Source organism: Bemisia tabaci, chromosome 5 (assembly GCF_918797505.1).
Source record: "Bemisia tabaci chromosome 5, PGI_BMITA_v3".
Classification (NCBI taxonomy): Eukaryota; Metazoa; Arthropoda; class Insecta; order Hemiptera; family Aleyrodidae; genus Bemisia; species Bemisia tabaci.
The window spans coordinates 13,872,386-13,883,591 of record NC_092797.1 but is presented as its reverse complement, the minus strand read 5'-3'; positions in this window follow the sequence as shown (position 1 = coordinate 13,883,591).

Here is an 11,206-nt window from a genome sequence, read left to right as displayed (position 1 = left end):
TTGGCAATCGCTGATGAGACTTGGTTCTTTTCTGCCAAACGCAGTCCAATTATCCACAGTGAGGAGCAGCAGTAGAGGAAGAAGGAATAGAGAAAGAGGAGCAGATAAGAGGTAGAAGAAAAAGAAGAAGAGGAAGGTAGAGGGAGAAAAAAGTCATCAAAGAAGAAGAAGGAACAGGAGAGGAGAGGGAGAGGAAAAAGAGGTCATCAAGGAAGGAGAGGTAGATGACGAAGAAGTTATTTAAGAGGAGGAATGAGGAGCATGTGGACCGCGTTAAGCAGAAAGGAACCAAGCCACACCAACTATTGCCAAATTTAATCGAGCATTTTTATTTTTTACATGAAAAAGGTTGTGCGGATTTCTTTGCAAATTTCAGTGAATTTCCCGCATAGCACGAAACAAATTCCTTAAAATTTTCAAAGGAATACGCACACACGTTCTCCCGTAAAAAATTAGATTGCCGACTTAAATTTGGCAATAGCTGACGTGGCTTGGTTCCGTTCTGTTTACCGCGGTCTATACAACAAGAAAAAAGGAGAAAAACGATAGAAGGTCATTATGTAATAAGGTTTTAACCCTGTAACTTTCGATCCTCCATCACTTCAGTGCTGGGGCAATAACCGAAATCGTGGAAACGACGTCACATTTAGCATCCTCTCCAATCGCTCCGGGGGTGCGGGGGTGAGGGGTGGGCGTGGGAGGCGCGGACAGGTGGAAGCACGTGTGAAAACTAGTTGACGGCGGGCGCTGGTGATTGCGGGGCGATGGGCCCGCGGCGAAGCGCGAACGTTCAGCGGGGCGCTGGGCGTGCTGTCTGGCCGGGCCGTCTAGACGCGTGAGACGTGATGTGGACGCGAGGCTCGCGGTAAATGGGTTGCAGGGGCTCCGGCTTCCTGGTCAAACAAAGCCCCGGCCCCGCTTCGCCCAGTTGTCTACCAATCAGGCCCGCTTTATGCCCCACCGGAAGAGGCCCTCAACCGAGGCCTTCCCAGCAGCGCCCGCAAAAATCCGAGCCCTTCGCCAATTTCTGCCCGCAGGAAAAAAAGTTCCATTCAACTCCTCGCCATGCAGCACACACAAGTTTTCGACTCAGGTACACTGTTCAAAATGTCCGTCTTTATGCTTACTTGAGGTCACATCCAGATATTGTTTTCTTCGGTAAGATCATCCAAAAGGACTCGGCAGATTGGCCAAATTTTTGGTCAAATCGAGAGTTTTTTCTTTGCGTTAGATCTACTGAACCACAACATTGCGAAAATTCTTTGCAGGGGGCGAGGAGTGTTAGGATGCTTCAGCATCCCAGAAATCCTGACGCGTCACTTGAAAAAAATAATATGCTGTTTTAGCATCTAGGATGTCAAAAATGTGTCTGGTGATCCCAAGATGCTGCCTTTACTTCCCCCGCAGTTAATTTTACATCCTGTGAATGCAAATTCAACTGCGGGGGCAGTAAAGGCAGCATCTTGGGATCACCAGACACATTTTTGACATCCTAGATGCTAAAACAGCATATTATTTTTTTCGGTGATCAAGAAGTGAGGAGCCATGGGTGGAGATAGGGACAGGGGGCCCCCAGAAATCTACTCGACCTCTCCCCAAAAATGTGACGGATGTTGTTATGCGAGTGCGTAACCTATCTTTCATCATTGAAATTGTAATTGGATCGACTTTTTGGTGGGACCAGCTCAAAAATGCTCCTGAGACGACTCAGTTTTTAAAAATTGTTTAGGGGGAGGCCCCTTGGACCCCCCCTGAAGCTGAATAACTCCCCCGAACCCTTCTTTGAAACTTGGGAGAGTCCCATAGAACCTCCTTAAAGGGGTGTCTTTTTGTGCCCTTAAAAACCCCTCTTGATGAGGTGCCTTCATACCCCCCCCCTCCTACGAAAAGTTTTAGTTCCGCACAAGTTGAGGAACTAATCTGAGGTTTTGCAAATACGCTGATCGTGATTCTTGAGCGATTTCACGCCAGGATCAACCCTTTCTGAGCTCCGACGCGCGCCACCCCAGCGGCGAATTCCGCGGCCGGCCGGGCGAACGTTGGTGGCGGCGATACAACTGATTATCAAATTCCGCCGGCGGGAAAATGAGGGAGATGGTATCGGGAGCCAATCAAATCTACGGGAACTCGTAAGTTCGTAACGAGATCATACGCAAGGTGGCGTCCCAACCCAGCCCAGTCTCTCACGTCCCGCGTATTATCGAATCAAGGTTCCCCGGCGAAACTCCGGAATATAAATGAGCTTTGCGGAATACACTTACTCAGCTTATACGCTCTCCTTTTTTTTCAAGACTGAGGAGACTGATGCCCTGCTCCTCCGCTCGGATGAGACGTCTACCCCCCCCCCCCCCCCCCCTCTCCCCGGGGAGACCCTTACAAAGGATATAGTGTGGCGAACGCTTGTAAGTTTTCGCGACTTTAAATTCGCGCTCGATACTTTGGTGATACAAAGAAGGCACGTATATCTTCGGTAACCTCACTTAGAACCACACGCCGCACAGTGGATTGAACCTCAGGGAAAGGTCGGACATTTAATTTCCGGCTATAAATGAAAACAATTTGATTTTTAATCGGTCCTTTAATACATTTTTAGGAGACTGATGCCCTCTCCTCTGCTCGGATGAGACGTCTACCTCCCCCCCCTTCCAATCTCCCCGGGGAGACGCTTTGTAAGATGTGTATTTGACAGTTGTAAGTTTTCGTGACTTTAAATTCACGCTCGATACTTTGGTGATACAAAGACGGCACGTATATCTTCGGTAACCTCACTTTAGAACCACACGGCGCACAGTGGATCGAGCCGTTGGGGAAGGTCAGACGTTACTTACGACTAAAAACTGAAAATCGTGATGTTCACCCCGGCATTGAGCACATTTTTAGGAATGCTTAAGTAAGACAATTTTATGACAAAACGAGTGGAGCCACTTTTAAACTTCAACGTTTCATACTAACGAAAGTATAAGCTTTTGCACTTTCCGCATCGTGTTCGATCTCTCTCATTGACTGCTCAGTGCTCCATTGTGCGGCGAGGGGAAAAACTATGAAAACACGTTTCTCTGCCTGCGCGGCTTCAGAATTGCCGCACCGAACTTACTTTCTAAAACAAAACTATGTAACTTAGTTTTCTATCCCTTATGGCTGTATGTATATTGATGGCTGAAGTGGAAAATACTCATTTCCATTGCGGCGTTTCAAAATGTTCGATTGCGTTTAATCTTGTTCAAAGGAATCGAAGCAAAATGTCTCATTGAAATTTTCTCTGAATATTCTTGAATGTTTGAAGAAAATTCACTTACAATTTTAAAAGAGAATGTTGGTTGGTTTCCATTAAAAGGAATATTAAATGAGTGGCAGATCGTAGATATATGGCAGATACGTTTTTTCAACTTTGGCCATTGATAGTCTCGTAGATTCTGCAGATAAATTGGTAGTGATAAAATCATAATCTCTAGCAGTATTAAGCCTTTGCCGGGAAATGTCCCTAAAGTCTAGCAGTCAGTGCCAGACTTCTGCTACTTGTTACTTAGGATTAAGCTTCAAAATTTAAAAAAAAAAAATCACAAAATATCGTGCCCAGCAGGGCCGGATTAAGGGTGTGGCCACATGGGCCGCGGCCCATGGCGGCAAAATTTAGGGGGCGGCAAATGTTGCAATTTTTTTTAAATGTAGGTACAAAAAAATCGGATTCAGAAAAAAATTACAAACAAGAAAAGGTGACAAAATCTCTCATTTCCTGAGAGTTCATTAATTTCTAATTTTGTCGTATTTCGGTGATACAAAAGACTGCGCACCTTTAATTAGTTGAGTTAAGAGAGAAACTAAACACCTAATTTAGCCTGGAGCGGCGCGGCGTAAAGAGAAATGATGACGAGGACTTGAGATGAAAAGGAGAAGCCCTCGACGCGGCGGTCGGCATGTAACACATATTAGCGCCTACGAGACTGCATGAATACTTCACGCTTTGCGTCAAACACAGTACGGTCAACAGCAGTCGGCGCGGCGTGAAACGCACAGTGCCTACAAGACTACATGAATACTTCACGCATTGCGCCAAACACAATGTGGTCAGCGCGGCACGGCGGCGGAAGTTAAAATTATTAAACCACATTTATGTTTGTTCTTTCTTAATTTTTTAGTTCATCATTTCTTACAAATGAAAGGCCTTGTCCCCACAGAGATAGGTTTACGGAACTGAACTTTCGCGTGAAGTTCCGTGAACTTTTGCTAGTAGTGTTGACAGGGCTTACGCAAAAAATGTGTCCAACACGAGTGAACGCGTCTTATGCACCCTTTTCCCTCCGGCACGTGCACTTGATGGTTTTCATTGATGTTTCAAAATGAATGAGAAGAGGGCGGCAAAATACAGGCGGCCCATGGGCGGCAAGAAGGTAAATCCGGCCATGGTGCCCAGGGTAAAAAAAAAAAAAAAAAAAAAAAAAAAAACTAGTTGAAATCCTAAGACTGCCTTTCATTAGTTTCTCTTTGATAAACTAAAACCTGCTGATAAATCTGCAACGTCGGAAATCGAGATACGTGGTTTCCGACTTCCACCATCGGTGGTTAGCATCCGTTCAAAGGAAGAAAGTACATAGTACAATCGGTAAACTAGATATTCACGATCATTTTTCAGCTAACTAAAGGTGTTAGGGGTGCGAGGAGGGGGCGAGGGGAGGGAGAACATAACTTCGGGCGCACCCGGAAATTTAATCGCGGAGTTCCAGTTTTTGAAGTCTGGGTTAATGCAACACGCTATGATCATAAAAAATAGCCAGCGCTCACTTCCACTAGCTCTCACGTAGTTTCAACATGAGTCACAATGCATAATAGATGAGGGAGAGGAGTCCGCAATTTTTCCTGGCGCAACCCCGACGCGCGCTTCCACCGGCCTGCCTTTGACAACCAACAGCTTCATTTATTTCCTGAGCTGAGCCTAGACCGATATTTGCATTTCGTCGGAAATTAGCGCGTCATTTATTCAACGGAGTATCTTTGGTGGAACGTACTCGACCATAAATAGTTGGAAATAGCATAGGTCCATAGGTATTGTGTGCACTGTGATTAAAATCCAACGTTGACGCAAGGTCTACCAAGTTTTAGTAACAATGACATATTGTATTGAAAAATAAATCAGAGTACCATCAGAAAATGGTTTATAACCTGATAGTTTTAAGTTTTATACTGCCGGTGCTAAGGAAAAACGCCGTATGAACCTCCAGGCGTTGCCGAATTTCGATTGATATAATACGAATTTCCTGATGAACTTATGAATATTTTTCTTCCAATTTTTCATAAAATATTGTTCACAATTTCACCTAAAGTTCTTGAAAATTTCAAGGAAAAATATTCAAATCTAAATCTAATATTCAAAAATAAACATTTTACTTAAGGAAATTTGGCGACTTCTCGAATGCTCCTGTGGCGTACTCCCTAAGAATATCATTTTACTTCAAATTTTGATTTTCTTCCAATTTTGAGCAAATGAGCAGTTTCTATGAATGACCACCTGCACCCTTTGCTGTATTGCTAAAATTGTGCATATCAACTAATTATTGTTCTTAAGGGCGAAAGTCATGGCTGAGAGTCACTCTGAATAAATTTTGCCGTGATTTTTCTATAATTTCTGTGAAAAAATTATGTACCTATATGTTGCAGGCAATTAGCAGCCGTCGGCAAATCGCAATCTTTTGGTGTTGAATAAAAAAATAAATTCAGTAATGAGTAAACAAAACAAGAATCACTCATTGTTGCTTTGAACTCAAGCAGTTTTCTGTCTTGAGTGCACAGCAGCAGGTAGCTCACTCGCTAGTGTGTATAGTGAAATCCGTGACTCAAGTTGGGTTTGGTTCGGATAGGCAACTAAACTAACTGCTTGGTAAAGCGGAGAGTATCACCAGGGTGTGAAGGCGCTCCAAGCCGAAGTCGTGCTTTTCAAGTGCTTTACCAATGGAGCTTTCACTACATTGATGCGAATTATTGTTAGACGAGTGAAAACGCCTACCGATTGCAAATATCTGGCAATTACTGACTATACCTGCGATAAATGTATGCGTATTTGATTCGACGCAAAACTCAGGCAAAAATGGAGACTCTTACTAAAAATTTGCTTCGAGGCACCTTTGTCCATGCATGTATTATAACGTAAATTATAAATGGACAGAATGGAGATGTTGCATGCGTGAGGAATTTGAGATTTGACTGTTGATTCTTATGCAAACAGTGATGCCGTGTTTTCAGTTTTAGAGTCCCCAAATAAAGTGGCAGTCCTGTCAATGTATTTGCTCCCTATCTTAGCATGGAGAGTTTGTCTCGATGTAGAGGTGGACTCTCAGGATAGCGTGGGATATCCCCTCCATTTTGGCCTTAACTTGAGAGCTTTTTTTGAGCTTGGGAGTTGATTTCAGAGAAAACCAGTGGCACCATTGTGTTTCTCGCGAACTTTTACATAAGAATCGATAGTCAGACCGCAAATTCCTCACGCATGCAACATCTCCATTAATACGATATTTACGATATTACGGTATGCATTACGAATATTTACAAAGCGGAGTTTAAAATTATGAAAATGCTATTTCTAAACTTTCAACACCACAAAAAGAAAAGCGAGTCATCGGATTGATTATCATCTAGAATCAACGAAGGACTAAGCTTTGAGTAAACCTCCATGCGAATATCCCAATATTTCCACGGCGGTGCGGGAGGAATTTTACCCGTGGTGTGCGGTTTGCTGAGAGGGAATTTGGTTTAGTTCGACGTGCACGTTTAATCTTTCAGCGATCTTAATCCATCATTTTGAAAACACACATTTGAGATAGGGAAGTAGTGGGGGACGCGTAAGTCGAACCGACCCACAGTGGACCGAGTCAATAGGAAAATTCGGACAAAATTAGGACACTTTAAACGCTTAAAACTCCGTTTGTACAAAAGTTTGAGGTTCTAAAAGTGGCTCCATAGGTTTCCTTGTAAAATTTGCCTCTTAAAACCTCCCTTGAAATGTAAAATGTGACGAGATAAACATCAAAATTCGCAGTTTTCGTCAAAACTTTCATGCCCGCCCTCTCCTATTGACTTGGTTCACTGTGCGGCCCCCCAGTCAACGGCCGAGCAAGCATAAACAAGTGAATATAAGGTACTGCCGTAAAAGCATCTAAGTGTTGTCAAATTTTATTTAATGAAAAGTTTAATTTTTGGAAATCTACAGCCTGTGGTCTCTTTAGATTTTAAGATGCACTAGGTTAAATTGCATTAAAAATTCACTAAAACTTTAACGGAGAAATACTCATAAGTTCACTAGCAAATTAGTATTCTAACAGGAGGAGTGTTGCAACGTTAGAAGGCTCAAACGTTTTTTTTTTCTATAACTTAGTGGAGTAGCGGGGGCTGTGTTTTTAAGAGTTGGCGAAGCAATGAAGCCTCTTTAAGAACGATAAGTTTGCGATTTAAAAAACTAATTTATGATAGAACTGTGCAAAGAGCGATACATAAAAAGGTTCTGTCGAACCCTTCTCGGTGAGTGAAAATTTCCCTTTGTGCGAAATTTTTCGAAACTTATGTGGAATTTCTCCTCAGTGCGGAGTGCAGTCCTGTGCGGTAAAATTTTCTCAGCCTCCGAGTTGTGGAAATTGCATTGCCGCTAAAATGAAGGAAAACTTGGTCTCTCGCTCGTTCTTCAGCTGTTTTCATTCTTGATGGACCACTGGACAAGGTTAGGGCTCTATTCCGCACCATGATGTTTCTAATTAAAAGTTCAAGCAAAATATACGTAAAACTCGTGAAAAAAGTTGGCATCAATTTATGAGAGAGGAAATAGTGTACGTGGTTAACATTAGAATTAGTAAATCAATACTTTAGTTAACGAATGAACCAAAATCAGCGTAGGCCAAACCGATCTTCTGAAGAAGACTCATCTTTTGACAAATAGGAAAGTCGGATTTTTCTCCACGATTTTCCTCTCACTCTAGAACACAGTACAGTCGCTCCTCGATAGTTTGAACCTTTTTAATTCGAAAACTCGATACTTCAAAGTAAATGGCATGTCCCGTGAAAAAAAATTCTTCAAAAAAATCAATGTATTTTGATCCCCTCGGTAATTTGAATTTTTTTAGGCATGCAGTTTGATCCCTCTTTAATTCGAAAATGGCGTTCCACCCCCTGTAATTTGAAGTCCATCTATACTACGAAAAGAGGCCGTCCACCTCCTCTATAATTCGAAATCGTTCGTTCGAAAATCCCCTCTGTAATTTGAAAAAAAAAAACTCTCTTATTTCCCTCCACAATTTGAACCTCTTTAAATTCGAAATTTTTCCATACAGACTCTCTAATTCAAATACTCTTTAATACAAAATCTCCATAATTCGAACAAATTCCTTTGTCTCTTGAATTTCGAATTATCGAGGGGCGACTGTGTTTTTGAAGTTGTTAACATTGAAAAAACGGCAATCAACAGTCGCCTTTTGACATGTAAGCATTGCCGGGTCGGTGGAAAGAGGCCCGGATGTTACTTTAAGATACTACTAGTTTAAATCTACTACTTTTAACTTATTTCAAGGCATAAGGTCCCGTGTCTTTTTCCAACCTCTAGCCTGCCTCTCTCGAAATTACAAAAATGTCGCTTAACACCCCCGATTGGACCCTCGAAATGAGCGCAGATCAAAATAAAATGGGGCAGCTCCACGATTCCCCGCCGGTTGGCAAGGATTCGGGAGCCTCCACTGCTGTGCTAAGGAAAAACGGCGTATGAACCTTCAGACGTTGCCAAATTTCCTTCGATAAAAATCAAATTTACAGGGAAAATCATGAATATTTTTTACCAAAATTTTAAGACAGTTTCGTACGCAATATAATCTAAAATATCTGAAAATTTCGCAGAAAAATGTTCATGAATGTAGTCAAAAATACATATTTTATCGAGGTAAATTTGGCAACTCTCGAGTGTTCATACGGCGTTCTTCCTTAGCACGGCAGTCTAAGAGCCGGTGATTAAGCACTTGATTGGATGGTGATTGACAAAATGAAAGGCTCCCCTCGTGAACGCTCCTTTTGGCTCCTCTGTCTGACGCCCTCTTCTCTTTAATCTCCAACACCTTATTGAAAGCCTCTCTACATGCTATTAAACGAAAAATCTCCCGGCTTAAGCTCACGGCTCTTGAAAGCGAAAACAGAACGGAGGAAACCGACCGCTTCAGAACTCGTCAAATTATTTTTTCTTAAAATTGAAAACATAATGCTCGGCATGCGAAAATTATATTTTTCCAATCGTCTTACGTGACGGGGGACGTTACAATGATTATTGCGTGGGTTTCAAACCATAATCCTCGTACTGTCGTGTTAAGGAAGAACGCCGTATGAGCCTTCGGACGTTGCCAAGTCTCTTCCGATAAAAACCGAATTCACTATGAAAATTGCGGATATTATTTTCCGAAATTTCCAGACAGTGTTGTACGCAATTTAATCTAAAATATCTGAAAACTTCAAGGAAAAATATGCACAAATGTTGTCAAAAAAAATGTTTTATCAAGGGAAATTTGGCAACTCTCGAATGTTCATACGGCGTTTTTCCTCAGCACGGCAGCATAGGATCTTCGCAAAAATTTCGGTGCCGAAGAGTAGAGGCATCGCAAAATCAGTTACACAATTTTAGCAGTACCGTGATGGACTTCACTAGTTTGAAAAGAACCCTCTTAATTTTACCATAAAAATGATTAAGGAAAAAGTAACCACTGCATGGTTTTAAAGAAGAATGACTTAAAAATAAAAACAGTGAACTCCAACACAATGTGTTGATAAGGCGCGTCATTAACTCGCACATATCAACCCCTTTAGTTTTCATTTACAGAGATTTCAAAAAAGGCAAGCAGCACAACAGGAGAATTCACGATCCAACACTGCAAGGTCAACGACGCACCTTGACGAGACCGTGTATTGTGAATCTAGAAAGCTATTCGAACAAATTTAAGTTTTTTGATCCGCCTCAAGCAAAATCTTATCAGATTCTTGAGGAAAAGTGCTACGGAAAAATTTAAGCGAAGAAAGGAAAAATTCTGTCGAATTCCTAGAAGATAAAGTCGATTTAAAGGTATTTTGGGGCTAAAATACCCAAATCACCGGTATTATAAATCCCGTTATATTATTGAAAAGAAATTGACTCGATATAAATGCAATTGTATTAAATATGTCTTGATTTTGTTATTTTAAACGTCTTTTCATGCAAAGAAGCTCAACCATGTCCATGCTTTATTCATTCATGAATTGAAAGTAAGCAATCCACATCCCGAAAATCTACCGATTTGCCGTAAAAAATCGCAGAAACTTGATATACCAGGTCGATGTACCCACTCTTTGAATTTACCAATCAATTTAGTGAGTGCACGTAGGTATGTGAAAGTCAAAATGCTATAGTCATTTTGGGTGCATTCATTTTTCATGAAACAATTGTAAGTAATTTCAATCCCGAAAAACCATAAATTTTCCGTATAAAATCGAAAAAAATCAAAATATGTCGACTCCCTGACGTGAAAATTGAATTCTACGTGTGAAAATACTTATGTATCGATATGCTGAACAGAATGCCCGCCTCTCCTCGTAATGTACAAACCGTTCCTATACTCATCTTAAAATTGTTCTCAGAGCTTTGTGTTATTATCAGCTTCCATTTAAACCCCGGTTTGATGGCCGAATCGGCTGCCCAAAAAGCAAGCCATTTTTGAAGGGCTCTATGAGAAATTCGTGATATTATCAGCTCTCAGGAAATCACCTCATGGGTAAAATTGCTGATATAAATCGAGTGCTTAAAATAATCGTATTCAAGAAACTAAGGCATTAAACTATGGAGTCAATTTCGTTTTAATAATATAACGGGATTTACTTGTCTTCAGGTCAAAACTCATACAAGGAAGCCCCTTGCAAGAGGCTAATTTTTTGTAATTTCACTCAATTTTTTCTCCTTTTTATAATTGAATTGCTTGTCACATTCTGAGGTCAATCATATTAAATTGTAATTTATACATTTCTTTTTTCCCCCTTCATTTTATTTTTTGTTTGGAGAAGTTTTGTTGATTTCTTCGGATTTCGAATACTGTAACTTCTCTTCTATTTGGCCGATTTTTATGAATGAGACCTCTTTTAATTCGTGTTTTAACGGAGAGTAAGGAAAAAATTGCTAAAAACTCGCGAAACAATTTTTTTTGAAAATTGGACGAATCCTAGCGTG